Here is a 26,701-nt window from a genome sequence, read left to right as displayed (position 1 = left end):
GGGTTTCTTGAACAAACATATCTATTGTGGCCAAACCAGAGAACATTTCACCTTCCTGTAGTGTTTGGAAATGTTTCCGAACCACTTTCCCAAAATATCTCAAGACAAATAAGCAAATTATGCCCAGACTGGTATTCACTTGTAAATCAAGAAACATATCGAACATTTTGTCATACTTATTGGCAAGATGATAACATTCATTTTGCCTGGCATACAGATAGTACCCACCATTCCTGAAAAACATGCTTTGGCCACAATAGCAACTTTGTCCATGACACATGTAGCACAGCCAAAGAACTCAGTATTGCGCCGCTACCTTGAACTATAATAAAAAATGAACGATGTTATGTTGCAACCAGAAAGTTACTGTAACCTCAACTTGGAATCCGCAAAAAGTCCAGTGGATTTGGAGTTTTGCAACTTGCAAGTCATAATAGAGACAACTTGCTGGTTGCAGCATGACTACATTCATCTTAATTATGGTGCAATTTTGCTACACAACATATTTTTTTACCAATAAAGGGCACTATAGGCGATCATTTGAGAATAATATAGAGCAGGGATCAGCAATCTGCAGCATTCCAGTTGCTGTAAATCTAGTTCTAGTTTCCAACAGCTGCAGTGCTGCAGGTTGCTCTCCCCCAAGTTTGAATATCTAGTGTATGCATAGTATATATCTGTCTTAGTTTATGTGTCACATGTGGACTGCAGAGGCGTTGCTAGGGTTTTGGTTCAGGGAGTGCAAAACTTCCAAGTGAGCCCTTAATCAGGTAACCCTGATTACAACTATGTTGGCAATACCTAATAGTGAATGTAGGAGAACCTCAACAGATGACTGTGCTTTTACTAATAAAAAGACCAACGCTGATATTACTGCCATATGGTGACCATATAGTGGTAGACACAAATACTAAAAGGCTGTGTGGCACTCTTGTAGGGAGCTCAAATAGGGTTCCACCCTATAAATAGCAAAACAAGTGCCAAATTCCTTTTTTGCCATATAGTGGTACATACCAGTCTTGCATAAGATATAGGAGATTACAGTACAGCTATTGATGGTGACTTACAGGTGACATTCTTTCTGATGGAATCGCTCAGTTTTTCAGACTTTTACATGTGGCGCAGACTGACATAACAACTTCTTCCAACCAGGACTCAGCTGCAGAGATTACAACAAAGTCACATTTGACTTCTCACATTTCCAGAACGGCCCCATCTATTCCGAACCTGCACAAGCTCCTCATCCTGCTGATACCCCAATGCTGAGCTGCTGCCATATATGTCCTTATTACTACACCTACTGTGTGGTACTATGTGCCCTCTGCATGGAAAAACAACCCTCAAGAATAGATTAATGCCCTGTGCAAGTTCCCCTAAAACAGTGCCCACATTTTGCCCCTATAAACGAATAATGCCATTTGTGTACCCCTTTGACAGTCACATTAACCAGAGTGCCCCTATAACAATAAGTGCCTACTTAACATGTAATAATGTTCAGAGTCTAGCCCTGTACAGCTCCCCTCAGTATGATGTTCCCTTTGCACAGTAAAATGCCCCCCCACACAGTATACTGCCCTCTTATTAGCCACCAAACTGTTTTAAGGCTCCAACACTGTATGATGGCCCACACACTGTACAAAGACCTCACATTAGCTCCCACACTGTATGATGGCTCCCTCACTGTAATCCCAACACTGTCTGATGGCCCCATGACTGCATGATGACCCTCTAAATAGCCTTAATATAGTATAATACACCCCCTAGTCCTCCATATAGTATACTGCACTCCTCATAGGCCTCCATATAGTATAGTAAAATGCACTCCCCATAGGCCTCCATATAGCATAATGCACTCTCCATAGCCCTTCATATAGTGTATGCACTCCCCATAGGCCTTTATATAGTTTAATGCACCCCCGATAGGCCTCTATAGAGTAAAACACACTCCCCATAGACCTCTATATAGCATAATGCACTCCCCATAGGCCTCCATATAGTATAATTCACTCCCCATAGGCCTCTAAATAGTATAATGCACTCCCCAAAGACCTCTATATAGTATAATGCACTCCCGATAGGCCTCTGTACAGTATAACACACTCCTCATAGGCCTCTATATAGTATAATGCACTCCTCATAGGCCTCCATATAGTATAATGCACTCCCCATAGGCCTCCATATAGTATAATGCATTCACCATAGGCCTACATCTTAATATATACTCACCTTGTAATGTCTTCACATCCTGTTCCATCCAGATGTGTCCGGATCCCAAAATTCCAAGTGGCAGAAGTTCACTGGCCTCTATATTGGGACACCCAATTGATGGGTGTCTCAATTTGGAAACTGCTGGTGGTACCAGCCTCTTGCGTGGTACCACAGTGCGGAATATACACACACACTGTATACACCATAAGCAGCTGACTGCCGCTATCTTTGTACAGGAGGAGTGCATGCACAGTTTTAATGTGACCGCCGCTATCTGGCTGCACAAAGATGGAGGCGGTCTGATTTACTGTGCCTGCACAAATTCCGCACAGGCGCAGTGAATTATTCAGCTGATCCCGGCGGCAGATGCACTGTTATCTACAGAGGACACATAAGGGAAAAAGACAGCACAGTGGTGGAGAGAGAGCAGACAAGTGGGAGAGCACATGGGGTACACAGGTCAAAGAAGAGATGACATGAGAGGAGAAGACAGCAGATGGGGAGAGAGAAAGCGCACAGGGATGAAAGAGACAGCACAGGGGGGAGACAGCTCAAACGGGACAGCACATGAGGGGAGAACACAGCACAGGAAGGAGAGAGACAGCAGACAAGGGGATAGCACATGGGATAGACAGGTCAAAGAGAGCACAGATGGGAGAAGTCAGCACATGGGGAAAGAGAGAGTGGATAGGTGGGTGAGCACATGGGGGAGAGATTCTCAACACTGCAAAGCCTGCCCCATCATGACATTATAGCCCTCCTGATGTGATGGCATCGGGCCTCCATCTAGTATAGTATAATGCACTCCAATAGACCTCTATATAGTAAAATACACTACCCACAGGCCCCCATATAGTGTAATGCACTCTACATAGGCCTTTATATAGTATAATGCACTTTCCATAGGCCTCCATATGGTATAATGCATTGACCATAGGCCTCCATACAGTATAATGCATTCCCATAGGCCACTATATGGTATAATGCACACAGGTCTCCATATAGTGTAATGCACTCCACAAAGGCTTCTATATAGTATAATGCACTCCCCATAGGCGTCCATATAGTATAATGCACTCCCCTTTGGCCTCTATATAGCATAAAGAACTCCCCATAGCCCTCTACATAGTATAATGAACTCCCCATAGGCCTCCATATAGTATAATGCACTCCCCTTTAGCCTCTATATAGCATAATGTACTCCACATAGGCCTCCATAAAGTATAATGCACTCCAAAAATATAACTTCTAATGAAAAAAAACTAAAAACGTGCAAAATTGTAGACAAGAATAATTGAAAAAAATGGAAAAATAGGTTTTCATCAGAGAAAAATATAATATAGTGTGTCCTAGTAGGCCCTACAGGGTCACTATACTGAAAAACTGCCTGGCAGTAGAGGTTGACACCATAAGTTTCTGCGGCATGGTGCCCCTACTCCTCGACAGCTCACCCTGATGTCCCTAGTAATCCCTAAAATAGAGAAGAATGTGCCAATACACCCCATTACCCATGAAAAACAACACAAAAATAGATGGAAAAATGAAATCACATGATTTTTTCTTGTCTAGGATCCTGTATTATTGTTTCTTGGTTTGTTTTATAATGCACTCCCCATAGGCCTCCATATAGTATAATGCACTACCCTTTGACCTCTATATAGCATAATACACTCCCCATAGCCCTCTATATAGTATAATGCACTCCCCTTAGGCCTCTATATAGCATAATTCACTCCCCATAGGCCTCCATATGGTATAATGCATTGACCATAGGCCTCCATACACTATAATGCACTCCCTTAGGCCACTATATGGTATAATGCACTTTACACAGGCCTCCATATAGTGTAACACACTCCACATAGGCCTCTATATAGTATAATGCACTCCTCAAGGGCCTCAAGATAGTATAATGCACTCCCCACAGGCCTCCATATAGTAAAACACACTCTCCTTTAGCCTCTATATAGAATAATGCACTTCCCATAGCCCTCTACAGATTATAATGCACTCTGTTTAGGCCTCTATATAGTATAATGCACTCCCCATAGGCCTCCATGTAGTATAATGCACTCCCCATAGACCTCTATACAGTATAATGCACTCCCCAAAGACCTCTATATGGTATAATGCACTCCCCAAAGACCTCTACTTAGTATAATGCATTCCTATATGCCTCTATAAAGTATAATGCACTCCCCATAGCCCTCTATATACCCTCCCTATAGGCCTTTATGTAGTATAATACACTCCTCATAGTCCTCTATAAAGTATAATGCACTCCCCATAGGCCTCCATACAGTATAATGCACTCTTCTTTGGCCTCTATATAGCATAAAGCACTTCCCAAAGCCCTCTGCATAGTATAATGCACTCCCCATAGGCCTCCATATAGTATAATGCACTCCCCTTTGGCCTCTATATAGCGTAATGCACTCCTCATGGGCCTTCATATGGTATAATGCATTGACCATAGGCCTCCATACAGTATAATGCACTCCAATAGGCCACTATATGGTATAATGCACTTCACACAGGTCTCCATATAGTGTAATGCACTCCACATAGGCCTCTATATAGTATAATGCACTCCCATAGGCCTCCATATAGTATAATGCACTCCCCTTTGGCCTCTATATAGCATAATGCACTCCCCATAAGCCTCCTTATAGTATAATGCACTCCAAAAATATAACTTTTAATGAAAAACAAATAAAAACATGTGCAAAATTGTAGACAAGAATAATTGAAAAAATGGAAAAATAGGTATTCATCAGGGAAAAATATAATATAGTGTGTCCTAGTGGGCCCTACAGGGTCACTTTACAGAAAAACTGCCTGGCAGTAGAGGTTGACACCCTAAGTTTCTGCGGCATGGTGCCCCCACTCCTCGACAGCTCACCCTGATGTCCCTAGTAATCCCTAAAATAGAGAAAAGTGTGCCAATACACCCCATTACCCATGAAAAACACCACAAAAATAGATGGAAAAATGAAATCACATGTTGTTTTCTTGTCTAGGATCCTGTATTATTGTTTCTTGGTTTGTTTTATAATGCACTCCCCATAGGCCTCCATATAGTATAATGCACTCCCCTTTGACCTCTATATAGCATAATGCACTCCTCATAGCCCTCTATATAGTATAATGCACTCCCCTTAGGCCTCTATATAGCATAATTCACTCCCCATAGGCCTCCATATGGTATAATGCATTGACCATAGGCCTCCATACAGTATAATGCACTCCCATAGGCTACTATATGGTATAATGCACTTCACACAGACCTCCATATAGTATAATGCACTCCTCATAGGCCTCAAGATAGTATAATGCACTCCCCACAGGCCTCCATATAGTATAACGCACTCTCCTTTAGCCTTTATATAGCATAATGCACTCCCCATAGCCCTCTACAGATTATAATGCACTCCATTTAGGCCTCTATATAGTATAATGTACTCCCCATAGGCCTCCATATAGTATAATGCACTCCCCATAGACCTCTATACAGTATAATGCACTCCCCAAAGGCCTATATATGGTATAATGCACTCCCCATAGACCTCTACTTGGTATAATGCACTCCTATATGCCTCTATACAGTATAATGCACTCCCCATAGTCCACTATATACAGTAGTATAATATACTCCCCATAGGCCTCCATATAGTATAATGCACCTCCTTAGGCCTCTATATAGTATAATGCACTCCCCAAAGGCTTCTACATAGTATAATGTACTCCCCATAGTCCTCTATACAGTATAATGCACTCCCCATAGCCCTCTATATAGTATTATGCACTTCCTATTGACCTTTATATAATATAATACACTCCTCATAGGCCTCCATATAGTATAATGCACTCCTCATAGGCCTCTATATATATAATGCTCTCCCTAAAGACCTTAATATAGTATAACGCACTTCCCAAAGACTTTTATATAGTAAAACGCTCTCCCCATAGGCCTACATACAATATAATGCACTGCCCAAAGGCCTCTATATAGTATAATGTACTCCCTACAGACCTCCATACCCTATAATGCACTCCCCATAAACAAAAATATAACACTTCTTTGTCACCTCTCCTACTTGTTCCCCTGCTGCTCCGAGGTCCCGTTCATCTCAGCATAGCGGGCGCCATAAGATGACGTCATCGCACCCGCTGTCAATGTCTGTGTCATTGTCGTCAGACGCAGAGGGGGAATAATAGGAGAGAGAGCATGTTGCTGCCTGTCTTAACATTGTTTTCAACAGCATCTGCATCCAGATGACACAGTTGAACTTGCGATGACTGGTGGGGGGCCTGGTGCAGACACCCCCTCCTGTTCTAGGGCCTCATAGATGCCAGGTGGCAGTGCAGAGTGATCGAGTCTCTCTGCTCTGCCACAGAGTGTAACTGTATGGGCACGCTGAGCATGCAGATGCAGTTATAGAGTATACAGTAAGGACAGCATGGGATCGCAACTGATTCTTTTTGGAGGTATAATATTACCCTGCCTGTTCTATCATAGGAGTGAATGTTTCTACTGCATCTCCAGCACTCTGAGCTCATAAATCAAATCAGTGATATCAAAGCTCAGAGGCAGCCAGAGTTCCTACCTCACTGATGTGATTTTTGATGAGCTCTGGGGACTGGAGACACAGCAGACACACTTGCTCCTATGGTAAAACAGGCAGTGTAATGTTTTACATGGCAGAAAGCTGCAACTGCAAGTCACTGCTATGTGGTCTTTATACTGTAACTAGTTATTCTATTGCCCCGACCTGGAGCTGGGGCATGTGCGAACATGTTCCTGTACAGTAAAACACAGACATTACACAGTACATAGCAGGGGCACATTTCAAACATCCAATTGTAGAACTTGTTATTATTCCAAGATCTATTAATTGATGTCAAATAAACACTATTAACCTGCTGATATGGGGTTATTCTGCAGGTTAATAACATTCTAAAGCTGCACTGAGAACCTGGCTGCTGGGAGGAAATAAACTCTGGCTTTCAGTCATAGAGGCACGGCCTCAGTAACGGCTCAGTACCTAATGAGTGACGATTGTAACTACGCCCTGCTACTGAATGACAGCCACCTCAGCAGTGCAAGAGTACGGAGCTAGCTCTCAGTCTTGGTTACAGCCACTGCTCACTATGTACTCAGCTGTGACTGAATCCACTCTGGCAGCGCCTCTATGACTGAAAGCTGGAGGCTTCTGGGAGGAGTAAAATACTTTTCTTTTTTCTGAAAAAAAAGGTTGTAAAGTAGTTTTACAGCTTTCCGCTCATTTGAATAAGTCAATTTTAGTGGAAATGTTTAACTCTGCTGAATTGAGAGAACTTTTGCATAAGTGACTTTTGGCATCGCTGCATGTACAGTAAACCATGTAGACTGAATAAGAGAACTTGGTGCAAGTCCATTAAACATAATGACTAACCAATTTTAGTGGTGACTCAGCATATGTATAAATGCATATCTACAATTAATTTGATACAGGCAAGTTACATTTACGAGCATGCATTGTTCTCAATTCCTAATGTTTCCAGATGAGCGTAATTATATGCAAAGCAGTGGAAATTGTATAGCTGTCTTTACTTTCTGCGATCTGTTTGTAATACCTGAAGCATTTTTTCCATCCCTTAAGCAAATGGAGACATCTTGATTAGTTTTTCTATAAAACGCACATAAAGCTTACATTTATGATCCCAAAGAGAAGGCGAATGGTAAATGCATGAACAATTATTAGAAATGGTCTAAGAAGTTTTGCCAGGACACTGCACATTCATTCTACTTACCTTTTTTATTGTGCTAACTGTGTAAATTAACTTTTATTAAAACATATGAATGCAATCAGTACCTGCATGAATATAGCATTTCATTACTTTATTTTAATGACCCAAAATGCTCTTTTCCCAGTCGTGGATCGAGTCCCTATATGTGTCAGTGATGCTTGTGAAATGGAAACTACCCTGTACTAATCTCATCTTTAAAAGGTTCTTCAAGGATATAAAAAATAAAGAAAATATCATTATGAATAATTTCCTAAATACAGTACCCTAAATTAAAAAATCACAAACATTTTTTCTATGAAGTTAATATGGAAGCTGTCCTGCTACACTATCAGAAAACTTAAATGGGCAGGTGCCTCTAGGAAACTCCTCTTACCCTCCCTTCTGTGTAGGAAGATGTGCCCCTAATGGATATCCTGATCAAATATTGATCCAGAAAAATTGGAGGCAGCACACCGTTTGTAGGGAAAAGGAGATATTTAATCAGCCAATAAGGCGACGTTTTGGTCCCAACCTTTCTCAAGCTTTTTATTCTTGAGGTTTGGTATTTGCCTGTGGGGCTCTGCACCCGGACGCTTTCTTTGTGCTGCCCTAATTTTCTTCCTCTGATCCAATTTTGGGGATACCAAGGTTGCTGAGGTAAGAAGAGTCTGCTCTCTCTTCTGTTTAGCCAGTCTTTCTGATGTAAAACTGGAGATACCAAGGATGCTGAGGTAAGAAAAGGACTCTCAAACTGTGTCCATGATTTCTTTCTGACCTAATACTGGATACACCCATGGTGCTCAGGTAAGAAGAGGCTTCTCAAACTGCTGTCCATCCTGTCTTTCTAATCTACCGTAATACTGGAGATACCAATAGTGCTGTTATAAGAAGAGACACCTCACACTTCTGTCCACTATCTTTATGACCTAATAATGAATATATCAGAAGAGGTGTTGAGGTAAGAAATGACCGCTCACAATGTCTTCCACTCTGTCTCTGATGTAATACTGGAGATTTCAAGGACACTGGAGTAAGAAGAGGCTGTTCACACTGCTGTCTACCTTGTTTTCTGATCTAATACTGGAGATGCCAGGGATGCTGGGGTAAGAAGAGGATGTTAACATTGCTGTACACCTTGTATTTATGATCTAATACTGGAGATACCAGGGGAACTGAGGTAAGGAGAGCTTCTCACACTGCCGTCCAACCTGTCTTCCTGATCTAACACTGGAGATACCAGGGATGCTGAGGTAGAGGACTGACACTTTGTCCTTGATTTCTTCTGATCTAGTGCTGTAGATACCCATGGTGCTGACCTAAAAAGAGGAAGCTCACATTGATGTCCACCCTGGCTTTCTAATCTAATATAGAAGATACCAAAAGGTGATGATGTAAGAAGAGACTGCTCACACTGTTGTCCACCATCTCTCTGATCTAATAACAGATATACCAGGGATGCTGAGGTATGAAAATGCAGCTCACATTTTCTTCCATCCTGTCTCTGATCTAATACTGGAGATTCCAGGGATACTGGGGTAAGAAGAGACTGTTCACATTGCTGTTCACCTTGGCTTTCTGATCTAATACTGGAGATGCCAGGCATTTTAAGGTAAGAATGGACTGTTCACACTGCTGTCCACCCTGTTAATCTGATCTAATACTGGAGATACCAGGGATACTGAGGTAAGAAGAGACTGCTAACACTGCAGTTTACCCTGTTTTTCTGATTTAATACTGGAGATACCAGGGGTACTGAGCTAAAAAGTGAACACTTACATCGGTGTTCACCCTGTCTTTCTGATCTCATACTGGAGATACAAGAGTGCTGAAATAAAAGAGGCTAATTACACTGCTATCCACCCTGTTTCACTGAATTCTGGTGACCCTGATGTTTCTTATGCAAAAAAAGGCCTCTCACACTGCTGTCCACCCTATCTATCTTTTGTAATACTGGAGATAGCAGGAGTGTTTAGGTAAGAAGAGGCTGCACACTGTATCAGGGTATCTGATATAATACCGGACATACCAGGGTACTGAGGAAAGAAGAGGCTGCGCATACCGCTGTCCACCATCTTTCTAATCTAATAATGGAAATACTAGGGGCGTTAAGGTAAGAAGAGGCTGTTCAGCATTCAGAAAAACTTGACTGGAAGCTTTGCGAACAGTTGTTCTGACCTGGAGGTAGCTTAACAGTATTTGATATTACGTGCAGTTTTCTAGGAGAGGTTGCTGTCAGTGTAACAAGATGGCAGCCATTTTAATTTAATAATGATTAAGTCCCTAGCCTAGTTTAACAAGTAATTAAAGTAATTTAGGAATTTTTGTATAACAACATTTTTTTATACCCAGATAATGGATTCCTCTTAATAGAATGTTATTCAAAGGAATTACACTTTTCAGCCTCTGGGTTAGAGTAGGCTCCTTTCTCAAAATACGCCATAGAATGGTGCCTGTTCTAGCCTAGATACTGAAAAATGTCTTCCATGTTACTATGGATTGTCATGGACTAACGCTTGCCACACCTGAAACTGTGTGAGTTGACCGCAGCTCTTGAATTGTAGTATAGCAGTGATGTAGAGATGATTTAGCCGTTGAATAGAATTATGTATCCAGGGGTAGACATATCATTGATGGAACCTGTGCAGCTGCACAGTGGCCCACTAGCTAAGGGGGCCCATTTTCACCTCCAAAGCAGGTGGGATTGTACATTATGATGAGCTTGTGGACTGCAAAGAGCCCACACAATGTTCTTGCACAGGGGCCCTCTTCTGTTTGTGTCCACCAGTGTATGTACCAGTGATACAGCTGGCAAGTCAATGGATTAAAACACTATAGATCTATATGAGGAGATATTGCATTCAACATCAACAATTTGGAGGGGATATAAGTCAAAGAATCTCGCTATATATAATGTATGCAGTCTCTGAGAAAATACTGAAGCAATTGTTACCATCCACCTCTCGTGTCTCCCCTTTTCCTCATAGTTTGTAAGCTTGCGAGCAGGGCCCTCACTCCTCTTGGTATCTATTTTGAACTGTGATTTCTGTTATGCTGTAATGTCTATTGTCTGTACAAGTCCCCTCTATAATTTGTAAAGCGCTGCGGAATATGTTGGCGCTATATAAATAAAATTATTATTATTATTATTATTATTAAAATACACATTGGTATAATCTGCTGTATTTTCTTACACCGTGTACCAAATTACTATGTAAATTGAATTTAAGTGTCATAAAGATTTTTTTGTTTGTGTTTCAAATAAACTGGTTGGTATTGTGTCTCCGGACTCTTTGGATTATTTAAATTAATCTCAAACACCAGTATTAATTAGTTTGGTGAGTACAATTAAAGGAAAGCCACAGATTTCAAGCAACATGGCCACAGATTTCAAGCAACATGGGAAAGAAAAAGGAACTCTCTGCTGACGAAAAGAGTCAAATAAAGCAATTCCTTGGACTAGGTATGAAAACATTAGATATTTGAAAGCTTAAGCATGAGCATCGTACTGTGAAGAGATTTGTGGCAGATACTGTACACAGCATGGACGGATTAGTGTAGATGAAGGCATAATGAGAAAGGTTTCTGCTAGACAAATTCAAATTAAGAGATTAACTGCTAAAATACCATTACAAAGCTGCAGACAGGTATTGGAAGCTGATCATCCCTACTATTCACAAGTAGGGATGAGCAAACCTGTGAATGCTAGTGTCCGTCAGATTCGGACAAACTTTAGAAAAAAGGTTAGTTCAGGTATCAGAATGGTATCCAAACTTGATCCTGAAACCCATTCAAGTCAAAGGGGGGCCTGAACAGCCAACGGTTCCCACGTGGTCCTCTGTGTGACACCATGGTAAACAGCAGCTCTGACTGGTGGTAACCTTACTTAAGTAACCACCGGTGACAGTCGCTGTATATCGCGGACCACTGCGGGTTCTCTGCTGTCACACAAAGGGCAGCATTTGAACCAGTGGCTGTGTCCGGGAGTGACAAGGTTACTGCCGTTCAGCGTCGGAAAGTCTCCAGGGTCTCGGCTACCATCCCCAGTCTTGTGATTGCCGTTATTCACGTTATTCGCCAACAAGGGCTGGTTTTCCATTCATTTCTCTCTCCTATGATATGATCTAGCATACCAGAGGAGAGAGAAATGGGGTCCCTTGAGCCCTACCGGTACCTCTGCCATACCCGGACCCTCCAGCCCTGTCCCCCCGAGCCCTCCACGTCATCTCCCAGAAGAAAATGCACAGTGTGCTCGCCGAGATCTGCCGGATGGTACCAGGCAACAATAGGAGATTTTTCCTATTTGATTCATTTTGCTCACTATGATAGACCCTATCACAGTGATCAAAAGAAAAAAAATAGTACATCAAACCCTTTGTCATCAACTTAGGTAAAAATAATAAAATAAAAAAGTATTCTTTTTCATTCTTTGCAGTTAGGGTTAGGGTTGGGGCATGGGTTAGCGTTAGAGTTGGTGTTAGGGTTGGGGCTAGAGCTCTGTTTAGGGTTGAGCTAGGGTTAGGGTTGGGGCTAGGGTTAGTCCTAGGGTTGGGTTGGGGTTAGGGCTGTGTTGGGGTTACAGTTGTGTTGGGGTTACAATTGGGGTTACGGTTGTGGTGTTGGGGTTATGGTGGTGTGGGAGTTAGGGTTAGGGTTGTGTTGGGGTTATGGTTGTGGTTGAGGTTGGGAATAGGGTTAGGATTGGGAATAGGGTTAGGGGCGTGTTGTGGATAGGGTTGGGGTTAAGGCTGTGTTAGGATTGGAGTTAGAATTGTGGGGGTTCCACTGTTTAGGCACATCAGGGGGTCTCCAAATGTGACATGGCAACCGTCATGGATTCTAGCCAATTTTGCATTCAAAAAGTCAAACGGTGCTCCCTCCCTTCTGAACCCTGCCATGCACGCAAACAGAGGCTTTCCCTCACATACGGAGTATCGGCATACTCAAGAGAAATTGCACAACACATTTTGTGGTCAATTTTCTCCAGATACCTTGTGAAAATAAAAAAGTTTGGGTCCAAAGTAAATTGTTTGTGAAAAAAGTAAAATGTTCATTTTTTCCTTCCACATTGCTTTAGTTCTTGTGAAGCACCTGAAGGGTTAGTAAACTTCTTGTATGTGGTTTTGAGCATATTGAGGGGTGCAGTTTTTAGAATAGTGTCACTTTTGGGTATTTTCTTTCATATTGATCCGCCTCAACCAGGGGTGGATTAAGGGTAGCCAGGGCCCTGGGCTGTTTAGACACTGTGGACCCCCCGGTCATGTGACGGGGTCATGACCCATCTGAACCAGATTATTCCAGTAAAATAGTTGCTGTGTGAAACTATAACCTGTCAAATATCCATTGATCTAGTCAATTTACCCTTCAGTTCAGTATATAGTATACAGTGCATAGAGTCAGTTTATAGGTTACACTGACTCACCAGTGACATCTCTAGGTGAAGTCCTTCATCTTTCATCCAGCACAGACCGCCATCACTTCATTAAGCCAGCCAACACATTACTTAATTTTTCCCAACTTCTACATTACACCACATGAAGAAAAAGAGGTGACATTGTGTCACTCTACACAGTAACAGGACCGCCCCCCATTTAAAACAGTGTCCTCAAAAAAATAAAATAAATACATCACTGCAGTAATAATATCACTTAATTAGCCCCTATGGTAATAATAATATCCCCCATCCTGGCCCCATGTATCTCATTCCTGGCTCCAGCCATATGTTCTCCCATCCTGCCCTCATGAGTATCCATCCTGCCCCATATGATCTCCCCATCCTGCCCCATCCATCTCCATCGTATCCTTCCTGCCCCATGATCCTGCACGATCTGTCTCCAATCCTGCCCCATGTCTTTCACTCTGCCCCGTGTTTCCAATCATGCCCCTTATCTACATTCTGCCCATGTCTCCAGCATCTCTGCCCCCAGTGTCCAGCATCTCTGTCCCCAGTGTCCAGCATCTCTGCCCCAGTGTCCAGAATCCTGCCCCCAGAGTCCAGCATCCTGCCCCCAGTGTGTCCAGCATCTCTGCCCCCAGTGTCCAGCATCTCTGCCCCCAGTGTGTTCAGCATCCTGCCCCCAGTGTGTCCAGCATATTGCCCCAGTGTGTCCAGCAATCTGCCCCAGTGTCTCCAGCATATTGCCCCCAGTGTGTCCAGAAATCTGCCCCAGTGTCTCCAGCATATTGCCCCCAGTGTGTCCAGCAATCTGCCCCCAGTGTGTCCAGCAATCTGCCCCAGTGTCTCCAACATCCTGCCCCTAGTGTGTCCAGCATTCTGCCCCCAGTGTGTCCAGCAATCTGCCCCCAGTGTCTCCAGCATCTCTGCCCCAGTGTGTCCAGCAATCTGCCCCAGTGTCTCCAGCATCCTGCCTCCAGTGTATCCAGCATCCTGCCCCCAGTGTCTCCAGCATATTGCCCCCAGTGTGTCCAGCATATTGCCCCCAGTGTCTCCAGCATTCTGCCTCAGTGTGTCCCACATCCTGCCCCCAGTGTGTCCAGCATATTGCCCCCAGTGTGTCCAGCAATCTGCCCCAGTGTGTCCAGCATATTGCCCCAGTGTGTCCAGCATATTGCCCCCAGTGTCTCCAGCATTCTGCCCCAGTGTGTCCAGCATCCTGCCCCCAGTGTCTCCAGCATATTGCCCCCAGCTTGCCCAGCATTTCTGCCCCCAGCATGTCCAGCATTTCTGCCCCCAGTGTCTTCAGCATTCTGCCCCGGGATCGCAGCTGTAAAAAAAAACTACCAAAAAAAAAAACGAGTTCTTACTTACCCAGCCAGCGGGCGAAGCTTCCTCCCTCCACTCAGGTGTAGCGCGCACTTGCAAGCGGCTGACAATGACGTCAGACACTGGCAACGTGTCCCCCTCTGCCCACCGGGCCCATACGCCAGTCAGGGCAGTAATGCCTGCCCTGATGGCGGCCGAGGTCTATCTGAGCGGTTGCCCAGGACCCGCCTACACCACTGGGCCCTGGGCTCCCGCCCAGATTGACCTCATTATAATCTGCCACTGCCCTCAACTCACTTCAAATATGAGGTGGTCCCTAAAAAAATGGTTTTGTAAATTGTGTTGGAAAAATGAGAAATCGCTGGTCAACTTTTAACCCTTATAACGTCCTAACAAAAAACAATTATGTTTCCAAAATTGTGCTGATGTAAAGTTGACATGTGCAAAATGTTATTGATTAACTATTTAGTATGACATGACTCTCTGATTTAAGGGCACAAAAATTAAAATTAAATTAAAAGTTTGAAAATTGTAAATTTTCAAAATTTTTGCCAAATTTCCATTTTTTTCATAAAGAAATGCAAGTCATATTGAATACATTTTACCACTAACATGAAGTATAATCTATCCTGAAAACAGTCTCTGAATCAGTCAGAATGAGTGGAATACGTTGAAGAGTTCCAGAGCTTTAACCTCAGAAAGTGACAGTGGTGAGAATTGTAAAAATTGGCTTAGTCATTAAGGTCAAATTGGCTCGGTCACTAAGGGGTTAATAAACTAGTAAACGAGGGCTAATGTTGGGGAGTCTTTATTCAAAATTTGAGGGAAAAATAAAAATGTTTTTTCATTTATTTATTTATACACTTACTGGCCACTTTATTAGGTACACCTGTCCAACTTCTTGTTAACACTTAATTTCTAATCAGCCAATCACATGGCGGCAACTCAGTGCATTTAGGCATGTAGACATGGTCAAGACAATCTCCTGCAGTTCAAACCGAGCATCAGTATGGGGAAGAAAGGTGATTTGAGTGCCTTTGAACGTGGCATGGTTGTTGGTGCCAGAAGGGCTGGTCTGAGTATTTCAGAAACTGCTGATCTACTGGGATTTTCACGCACAACCATCTCTAGGGTTTACAGAGAATGGTCCGAAAAAGAAAAAAAATCCAGTGAGCGGCAGTTCTGTGGGCGGAAATGCCTTGTTGATGCCAGAGGTCAGAGGAGAATGGGCAGACTGGTTCGAGCTGATAGAAAGGCAAAAGTGACTCAAATCGCCACCCGTTACAACCAAGGTAGGCCTAAGAGCATCTCTGAACGCACAGTGCGTCGAACTTTGAGGCAGATGGGCTACAGCAGCAGAAGACCACACCGGGTACCACTCCTTTCAGCTAAGAACAGGAAACTGAGGCTACAATTTGTACAAGCTCATCGAAATTGGACAGTGGAAGATTGGAAAAACGTTGCTTGGTCTGATGAGTCTCGATTTCTGCTGCGACATTCGGATGGTAGGGTCAGAATTTGGCGTAAACAACATGAAAGCATGGATCCATCCTGCCTTGTATGGAGCATCTTTGGGATGTGCAGCCGACAAATCTGCGGCAACTGTGTGATGCCATCATGTCAATATGGACCAAAATCTCTGAGGAATGCTTCCAGCACCTTGTTGAATCTATGCCACGAAGAATTGAGGCAGTTCTGAAGGCAAAAGGGGGTCCAACCCGTTACTAGCATGGTGTACCTAATAAAGTGGCCGGTGAGTGTATATTAGCAATAACTAAATAAAAGGAATAAACAGCCTGGGGTCCTCCCTATTTTTAATAGCCAGCTAAGGGAAGGCAGACTGCTGCAGGCTGGTATTAACGGGCTGGGAATGTCCATGATTCCAAACCTACAAATATCAGCTTGCAGCCACCCAGAAGTGGGTGCATCATATTTAATGCTCCAATTCTGGCATTTAGCCTCAGCTTTTCCCAATTACTCTGGTGCGGTGGTAATCAGGGTAAATGTTTGTGGAGTTAGTAATGGAGAGCTGTCAGTCAGACACGTCCATTACTAACCCAGTAGGGGTTCAAAACAGCTGACATGTACCAGGAAAGATGTGGGCTCAGATCTGGTGCCCACATCAAAGGGAGGGAGTCCGACATCGGCATACTATTATGCCCGATGTCGGAAAGGGTTAAAGATAAAACACCTATGCCAGTCCACAATATTTCACATCAAGGTTCCCTAACCAAAATTCCAGCAAATGGAGCCCCGTTCAGAGCTATATAGGCACTAACTGTAGCAGACACTGCGGTCCGTGAAACTCAGCAGTGTCTGTGACTGGTGGTGACGTCAGTAAGGTTACCACTTACTGCTGGTTAGAGTCACCATGTGACAGCGTGGGAAGCAGCGGCTTTGACCAGCGGCAACCTTACTGATGTCACTGCTGGTCACAGCCACTAGTTCACATGCTATCCTCTGTGTGACAGCTTGGAAACCCACAGTGCTCTGATGTGGCCACAGCCTTAACGCTCGATGCTTTTCAACAAGTTTAATTCGGAAGCCGAACCCAAACAGTAGTACTGACTTCCATTTAGAAGTCCGGGTTCGGTATCAGGCATTAGGTGTAATGCCTGCTGCAGTGTAGTAGCACACAACCTCCACCAGGGGGTGCGGGTGAAGGAAAACAGGCACAACAACATGCAGCCCGCAAGAGAATCTCTTGCGGATCGCAGACAGCACCCTTTTTCCTATATTCAGATGTATTCCTGTCTCTCAGGCAAATAGATTTGAACAATAATGCAGCATTGGGACAGAGATAGAGGACTGCTCATCATCTCCCCACCCTGACGTGCAGTGGCGTGAAGAGGTCAGCACATTGCTGACCTCATCACTCTGCTACTGTGATCAGCAATGATGCAGTGAGTGCACATTATAATTATGGGGCACAATATGGGGCAGTAGGGAAAATTGTGAGAGGGAGAAGCGTGTGGGTGAACGGAACATATGGAAAAGTGGGGGACAGTATGGAGAAGAGGGAATATGGGAACAATATAGAGGAGTAGGGTTACCATATGGGGAAGTTGGGGTACAGTATGAAGAAGTGGGGGACAGAATGGAGAGGAGGGAGCATTGGGGACAATATGGAGGAGTGATGAACACTATGGAGAGCTTGAAGACCTATGGAGACCACTTGGAGAAATGGGAGCATGGCAAGACTGTATGGAGAAGTGGGTGAACAATATGAAAAAGTGGGGGGACATTATGGAGAGATGGGAGCCTATTTCTCCAATATGGCGAAATGGGGGAACAGGATGGAGTGGTGGGACCATAGGGAACAATATTGAGAAATGGGGGAACAATATTGTGAATTGGGAGCATGTTGGGACCATATAGAGAAGTGGGGCACAGTATGGAGAATTGGGACTATAGGGGGACAGTATGAAGTAGTGAGGTAGCAGTATATAGAAGGGGACAATATGGAGAAGTGAAAGTATAAGAGACAATATGGAGAATTGGAGGAACAGTAAGGCTAAGCTCAATTCATGTACTGACGGTGGATCTGCTACTAGATTCATGTACTGACCATGGTTCTGATGATGTACATATGTAGCAATCAATAAATGGTCAGAGGTTGTCAACCGGCTGAGGCGGTCACCTTTCTGCTGTTGTCACCCTACTGGGGCTGTCGCCCTGCTGTGGCTTTCTTCCTGCCGAGTCTACCATTTGGTACCACAATCATTCTGCTCCTGCCGTTGCCCTGCTGCTTAAGAGAGAAAGGTAAGTGCCAAAGACCATCTAACCGCGATAGACAGGATCTAGGAATTCCTGGCCTCGCTTTCCCTCCCAAAAGTCCAAACCAAAGACCATGCGGCTCTTCTGTCTCAAATCACCCCCCAAGAAATTAGTGATACGTTACAGAATATGGCAATTAATAAGACTCCAGGCCCAGATGGCTTCCCTGTGTCCTATTATAAAAAATTATCGGATCTACTTCTCCCGCACTTGGCCTCTCTATTTAATTCCTTCCTTACAGGAAACCCCCCAGCCAAACAGACCTTAGAGGCACACATTTCTGTTATCCCTAAGGACGGGAGAGATGGCAGCCTATGTGGCAATTATCGCCCCATCTCTTTGCTAAACTCTGACTTAAAACTTTGGGCAAAAATTCTTGCATCCAGGATCAACACTGTTCTAGAATCCTTAATCCACCCCGATCAAGTGGGTTTTGTTAGGGGAAGGGAGGGTAAGGATAATGCCACAAAAATTCTCCTAGCTATTTCATATGCCAGGCGTTCCGGCATTCCGTTGGCTTTACTTTCAACTGATGCCGAGAAGGCATTCGACAGAGCCAGCTGGCATTATATGGTCTGCACTTTACAGAAGTTTGACTTCCCCCAACCTCTTATTGATGCCATTATGATGCTGTATTCACTCCCAACTGCTAGAGTTAGAGTAAACGGATTGCTTTCAGATTCTTTTGGGATTGGGAATGGAACTAGGCAGGGCTGCCCTCTCTCCCCCACCCTTTTTGTGCTGGTTATGGAGACTTTAGTGCAGAGAATAAGACAGGAGGAGTTGATCAGGGGACTAATAGTAGATCAGACAGAACTCAAGACGGCTGTCTTTGCGGATGACCTCCTGATTCTGATTTCAAACCCAAAGATAGCCTTCCCTACTCTACTGAAACTACTCGACGAGTTTGGAGTCATCTCTAACTTTAAAGTCAATATGCAAAAATCGGAAGTTCTGAAGATCTCATTAGCGGATGGTGTAGTCTCAGAACTTAAAAAGTTTACCCCCTTTAAATGGCTCACTGATAAACTGAAATATTTAGGCGTTTTCCTTACTGCAGACCCCTCTGCCCTCTTTAAATATAATTTCGAGCCTCTCCTAGACAATATAAAAAATCTTCTCAAATCATACGATCTGCCATATCTTTCGTGGATTAGTAGGATTAACATAATTAAATCCTATATACTACCAAAAATTTTCTACCATATGAATATGATACCCATACCTCTCCCCAAATCCTTCTTCGTATCAGCTAATAGAATAGCCAATGGTTTTGTATGGAGGGGCAGAAGAGCCAGACTACCCTTTAAAATCCTCACCCTCCCAAAAAAGAAGGGTGGCCTGGGACTTCCTAGTCTCAAGACCTACTATCAGGCAATACACTTAGCTCGATGGATAAATCTGACTAAGTTTGGAACTGACCAAAAAACTTCTAATCTAGAACTTATGTTACTGGGGAAAGAAGCGGAGATATACCTCTGGACCTCTGCTGCCCCCCCGCAGGGCACATTGGAGATAATAACCAACAACAACTTGGCTATTAGAAGAGCGCTTATCCCAAATAAATGGCCACAATGTTTTTTCTTGGATAGTATCCCTTTAAAGATTATACCCTGGCTAATGGAACCAAAATACATAGTTGTATTTGACTTATGGAATTCTTTACCAGTCCTCCCAATTTCACAATTACTTACCAACTAGATCAAATGCGTAGACAAATGGCCTCACGATGCCAAAAAACGACCCAGAGACTTCATACAAACACATCATGTCCAACATATTATCTCAAAATTTAAGTCGGAGATCCAACATGGCACAGACTGGTTATGGTTGGAACTACTTTTTAGACTTAAACCCACACCTCCTAAATTAGTATCTAAATTATACTCTAACCTAATTTCCCCAAAAAATCAGTTTAAACCCTTGTACATTTCCTCATGGGAAGCTGAACTCAGCATATCTCTTTCAGTTAAGGAGACGGAGCAGGTTTTGGGACACTCACATGGTTTCTCAAGATGTGTTCTGTTGCAAGAAAATGCTTTCAAAATCCTCTCCAGATGGTATAGAACCCTGGAACTACTCTACCACTTGGGCCTCTCTGACTCACCTTTATGTTGGAGATGTAAGATATCCAAGGGTTCTTTGGCACATATTTTTTGGTCTTGCCCAATTATTGTTAAATTCTGGGAAGATATCTTTGATTATCTCCGCCAGATAGGATTGATAAAACGAAAACCTTACTCCCCAAGAAGTCCTGCTGTCACTCCCCATGAAGTCATATAACCCTAAGAAACACGATTTGCTTCCACTCCTGATAGCCGCAGCTAAACATTTGATCTCCTTACATTGGCGACAAACGTCTCCCCCTCATATTAGTGAATGGGTTAAAAAGGTACAGGACATCTATAGGATGGAAAAGCTGTCCAGCTGGGACGCATGAACACATGACAAATTTTTTCACACCTGGCTTCCATGGCAACTTGCCTCTCCAGCCACCCCATAACTTTCTATCAACTATCTTTGCTGGTCGCACGCAATTTTGACCCTTTGTCTTTACTTCATTGCACTGTGATGGACCCGGGCTCAACTAAGTTAGCCGACCTGTAGACTATCTCTCACCCTTGTCTCTATGTTGACTCTAACTACTTAATGCATATTTTGCAGGTCTTTCGCTACTTCACCTGCTCATTCATACTTTCATTTCTAGAGTTTATTTGAGTCTTCTCACTGCTTTCCCCCCCCCGGTACACCCATTTTTGTTTATTATTTATTTTGTTGTTCTAGATGTTGTTTTTTATTTTTTGACCTATTGGTCCTACTAGGAATGCATGGACTGTTATCTGTAATCTACCAACCTTCACCAGAAATTTTTGAACGCTTGTGCAGAATTTTTGGGAGGCTTCCGGTGCAAGAATTAGAAGCAGGACGTTCCTAGATTGTTTCCACAAGCATCTATTTTCAATTTGTTCCTGCTTGACTCATGTTTAGTGTTGAGCGATACCGTCCGATACTTGAAAGTATCGGTATCGGAACGTATCGGCCGATACCGGCAAAGTATCGGATCTAATCCGATACCGATACCCGATACCAATACAAGTCAATGGGACTCAAGTATCGGATGGTATTCCTGATGGTTCCCAGGGTCTGAAGGAGAGGAAACTCTCCTTCAGGCCCTGGGATCCATATTAATGTGTAAAATAAAGAATTAAAATAAAAAATATTGCTATACTCACCTCTCCGACGCAGCCTGGACCTTACCGAGGGAACCGGGAGCCTTCTTTGCTTAAAATGCGCGCTTTTACTTCCTTCCATGACGTCACGGCTTGTGATTGGTCGCGTGTTGCCCGTGTGGCCGCGACGCGACCAATCACAGCAAGCCGTGACGTAATTTTCAGGTCCTCAATGCCTAATTCTAGGCATTCAGGATTTTAAAATTACGTACCTGCTTGTGATTGGTCACGTCGCGGTCACATGGGCGACGCGACCAACCACAAGCCATGACGTCACGGGAGGCAGGAAACGCGCGCATTTTTAAAATTACGTCACGGCTTGTGATTGGTTGCGTGCCGCCCATGTGACCGCGACGCGACCAATCACAGCAAGCCGTGACGTAATTTCAGGTCCTGAATGCAGAAATAGGCATCAGGACCTGAAATTACGTCACGGCTTGCTTGAGAAAGGTGCACAAGCAACAGGGATCACCGCAGCCTTGAAAGGATTGTTAAGAAAAGGTAATTCAAAAATTAGGGGGAGATTCACAAGGAGTGGACTGCTGCTGCAGTCATTGCTTCAAGAGCCACCACCACTCACAAACGTGTTCCAGACATGGGCTATAAGTGTCGTATTCCTTGTGTTAAGCCACTCATGACCCATAGACAATGCTAGAAGCATCTAACCTGGGCCAAGGAGAAAAAGAACTGGACAGTTGCTCAGTGGCCAAGGTGTTGCTTTCAGATGAAAGTAAATTTAGCATTTAATTTGGAGATCAAGGTCTCAGTGTCTGGAGGATGAGTAGAGAGGCACACAATCCAAGCTGCATGAGGTCTAGTGTGACATTTCCACAATCAGTGATGTTTTGGAGCCATGTTTGGAGCCATGTCATCAGCTGGTGTAGATCCACTGTGTTTTATCAAGACCGAAGTCAGCGCAGCTCTCTACCAGGAAATTTTAGAGCTTTTCATGCTTTCCTCTGCCAACAAGTTTTTGGAGATGGAAATTTCATTCTCCAGCAGGACTTGGCACCTGTCCACACTGCCAAAAGTAGCAATACCTGGTTTAAAAAGAGCAGTATCACTGTGATTGATTGGCCAGACAATTCACCTGACCTTAACCCCATATAGAATCTAAACCCCATAGAGAATCTATGGGGTATTGTCAAGAGGAAGATGAGAGACACCAGACCCAACAATGCAGATGAGATGAAGGCTGCTATCAAAGCAACCTGGGCTTGCATAACACCTCAGCAGTCGCGCAGGCTGGTCACCTCTGTGCCACGCCACCACGCCGCATTGATGCAGTAATTGATGCAAAATGATCCCCGACCAAGTATTGAGTGCATTTACTGAACATACATTTTAGTAGGCCAGCATTTCGGATTTTAAAATGATTTTTCAAGCTGGTGTTATAAAGTACTAGTTGGCCCGTGCAAAATTTTCACACATTGGTTGTCATTTCGTACATTGGTAATACAATAAATTGGTTTGATAAATAGAGGCTAAAAAAATGTCTTGAGGTTGTGGTGCCACCTGTAGGTTATTGTTTTTTTCTGCAGGTTTCCGAAAATGAATGTTTACACTGTATTTATTGATCAAATAGTGAATGTGTGGTTTGTTTGTGTATTTTCTTGCTGAAGGGGGCAAGTTTATCTTTCAAATGGTGTATCATTTGTGTGTATGGGTCAAAAAGATTTAGTGGAAAACCAAACAGTCACCCACATAATTGTTATCCAGGTATAATATATATCAGTTTTAGAAGAAACGGGACTGAAACAGGACCGAACAAGACAGACTGCATAGACTTAAATCCACCAAAACAAAAAGAACCACAGTCAAAAGTCCGAGTATATGCAAAACATAGAAAAAACTTTATTAAAGATAATATCAGGTAAATAGAAAACAGAAAGGAACAATCACCGTGCCACCCACAGCACGTGCAAAAATAGGGCAGGGGAAAGTTGCCTTATATCACATATCAAATACATGGAATGACCCTACACAGTATATAATAATCAGATCTGAAAATAGGTAATTTTTTCTCAGCCCGAACTGCGAGCGTAAGTTTGGTGCCAAAATCGCTCGCCTGCCTATCGTTCTATCTATCGTTTTTTACCGGCATCCAGATAAACACTATGCCCATATGATCACTTCCGGGGCACCAAGGCTAAAGTTACGACCCGCGCATGCACAATGATATAAAATATGCTATGCCCACAGTTGGGAAAAACATAATGCGCAGGCGCTGGAGGCAAATTCACTGCGCAACTGCTAAGAAAAAGTGCGATCTGTGCCATTCACAGATCGCGTTTACGAAAGACACGCCGAGAAGCAGGGGGGAGGAACCGCTATTTAACCACGCCCATCCGACCTGACCAACTTGAGTGACAGGACAAAACGGCCACTTCACAAAGGTATTTCGGCAGCCTAACGGGGGAATAAAGTCACCAAAAAAGCACTAATGTAAAGCCCAGTTCTGCCCCTATTTCACACTATTTTTATCTAATCTTTAAAAAACGGGGTGATAGGTTCCCTTTAATAAAGAGACAGTCTCATTTAGGAGCCTGGAAAAGCCAGCAATGGTCTGTGCCCAGCACTGGACAGTGTAAAGTGCTAACGAATATGTATGCCCTATCTAACTAACAATTTATGAACAGACATATATGCAGACAAGGGACAACTGAATGCTGCGACAACGAACTGGACGTGGCTGATGACTGTTGGGTCTGTGCAACTGCAGGTTGTGGGCAGGAGGCATCAGCGTCTGCTTCCTGGATAGCAGATTGAGAAGGCCGTAACACAGGGGAAGGGCCAGTGGTTTCACCCTGAGACACAGACTTTGGACACAGTCATTATGCCCACCTACTGGAGTGCTGTGTATATGAGCAGTATATGGCTTATGTTAACAGAGGTATTACCGTATGTAGAATTTCCCTTTATACAGGGATGTGTGAGTAATATTTTCAAACTAGCAACATATATATAAAACATGTTTCACTCATATTATTATTCTGTGTAAGGCTGAAACCTGAAGAAGTGTCTGGAGCATATTAATGCATTGATGTTCCGAAAAGTGCAGACCCAAAAATCAACATCAGGTACCAGATACTAGAGATGAGCGAAGTGTACTATAAAGATTCACAGAGTCTAGAGGATGAAATCATCTGCATCGATGGCCAAATTTTTTCCCAGTTTGATCCATGGCACGACGAAGTTGAGTCCGAGCATAAACCAAACCTTCATCAACAGACGTTAACCCCCGTTGAGTGAAGATGATCTATTCGTGATGAGACTCAGTTACTTGAGGCGCACACAGCCTATACTGTGCTGTCAAGGCAGGAAGAGGAGGAGTTTTACTCTCAGGGCGAGAAGTGTGAGAACAGAGAGGATGACGATGAGGTAGGAGATCACACTTGGTATAAACCCAGAGGTATGCCCCTGAGTAGCTCAGCAGAGGAGGAGGAAGAGGAAGACAAGGAGGTTCAAAAACAAGGAGTTACCATGACAACCAATGCATCCTGAGCCCTAACTTTGTCAGTGGACAGCAGCATTCGTGGTTCTGCAGTTGCCTATCTTGGGTCTCTTTTTCAGACCGGCAAAAATTTTAAAAATCACGTTTGCTGTCAATTTTTTTAAAAAAAGACCTAGTAGAGTAAAAAACTGAAATAAATTCAGTAATACGTGTTTCAACTGGCACATTCTTGATCAACATGTGTTAATCTGTGAATGTCAGTGTGCTAAAATGCAGACTAGCTGGCCTCACCAACCACCGTCCACCCCATCAACCGCATCTTCTGATTCTTCCTTGTCCCTCTCTATGGCAAGTGTAGTCACACAGGTCTCTAGCCAAAGAACCTCCACTTGTTTACCCCTTACATTTGGGATGACTGAGAGCCTGTCAGCTGATATGGAATAAGAAATGCCTGCTGTTTTTGACTGATCTAACACATACCAAGCACACCCCATCTTTATTAATCCACTGTAACATCTCCGCCTGCATCTCCCTCACAGTTCAGTAGCTTGTCATGTTCACCCTACTCCACCATGTGTCAGTACAGCAGCAAACCCTTGTTTGTGCCATTGTGCTCACATGAAAGATTCTTTACTCCTACACATGGCAAAGCTAACAGCTTGAACTTCACCATCTTCAATCTAATAATAATAATAACCTTTATTTATATATCGTATACACATTTGACATATCTTTACAAGTTAGCAGTTCATATAAAACAGTCAAAAGTTACCAAGTTTAAGATAATAAAACAATTAAAGCACAAATAATGACTACTAGGGTTGAGCGACTTTCATTTTTTTAAGATCGAGTAGGGTTTTGGGAAACCCGATTTTGTCCAGAGTCGAGTCGAGTGCAGTCGGCCGATTATCGCTAAAAGTCGGGGATCGACCGAAACACGAAACCCAATGCAAGTCAATGGGGAAGCATAGTCGGCAGTGAGTGGAGGCCAGGAAAACACCTACAGTGCCCATTTTAATGCCAAAAACATCCATTCTTGTTTCTGAAGCTTGCCAATCTTAATTAACTGTATAATAATAGTTGGGCATAGGGAATTGGGGGAAAGTTGTGGGGGGAGTAGGGCTGGCTCAAGTTTTTCGTGGGCCCAGGAAATGCGGACTACGTCACGGCGGTGTTGCAGGGAAAGGTAAGTATTTAAAAGTTGCAAGTGCTGTGATCCTGAGCAAGCAGGGGGGGGCCCACTCGTTCGCATTGCCACTGGCACAGGGCCCCTCAAAGTACGGCGGTGTGTTTGCATGGCGGGGGCGCCTCCCACCAGCAGCGACACTTTTGCGTACTCTGAGGGGCCCTGTGCCAGTGACGTCGCCAACGAGTATGCCCCCCCACCTGATGAAGGAACCTGCACTTTCATCTGCACCTTCCTCTTTGTCCCTGTGTAAGGTGGTATAACATGCGGGAAGGGGAACCTTACTTTCAGCAGGGACAGATTCTGGCTGTGTAGAGTACAAGGGGAATGTAGTGGTCTAGGTCAATGTACCAGCA

General features: G+C 43.6%; 1 protein-coding gene across 1 annotated transcript in view; it reads right to left on the bottom strand.

Annotated features, from left to right (window-relative positions):
* VEPH1 (ventricular zone expressed PH domain containing 1) overlaps positions 1-26,701 on the bottom strand; it is a 904,948-nt gene that overhangs the window by 84,778 nt on the left and 793,469 nt on the right. The window lies entirely within an intron of this gene.

The sequence above is a fragment of the Ranitomeya variabilis genome, chromosome 2, assembly GCF_051348905.1.
Source record: "Ranitomeya variabilis isolate aRanVar5 chromosome 2, aRanVar5.hap1, whole genome shotgun sequence".
In the NCBI taxonomy this organism is placed as follows: Eukaryota; Metazoa; Chordata; class Amphibia; order Anura; family Dendrobatidae; genus Ranitomeya; species Ranitomeya variabilis.
The sequence above is the reverse complement of the archived record's forward strand: the minus strand, read 5'-3'. Positions and strand labels throughout refer to the sequence as shown.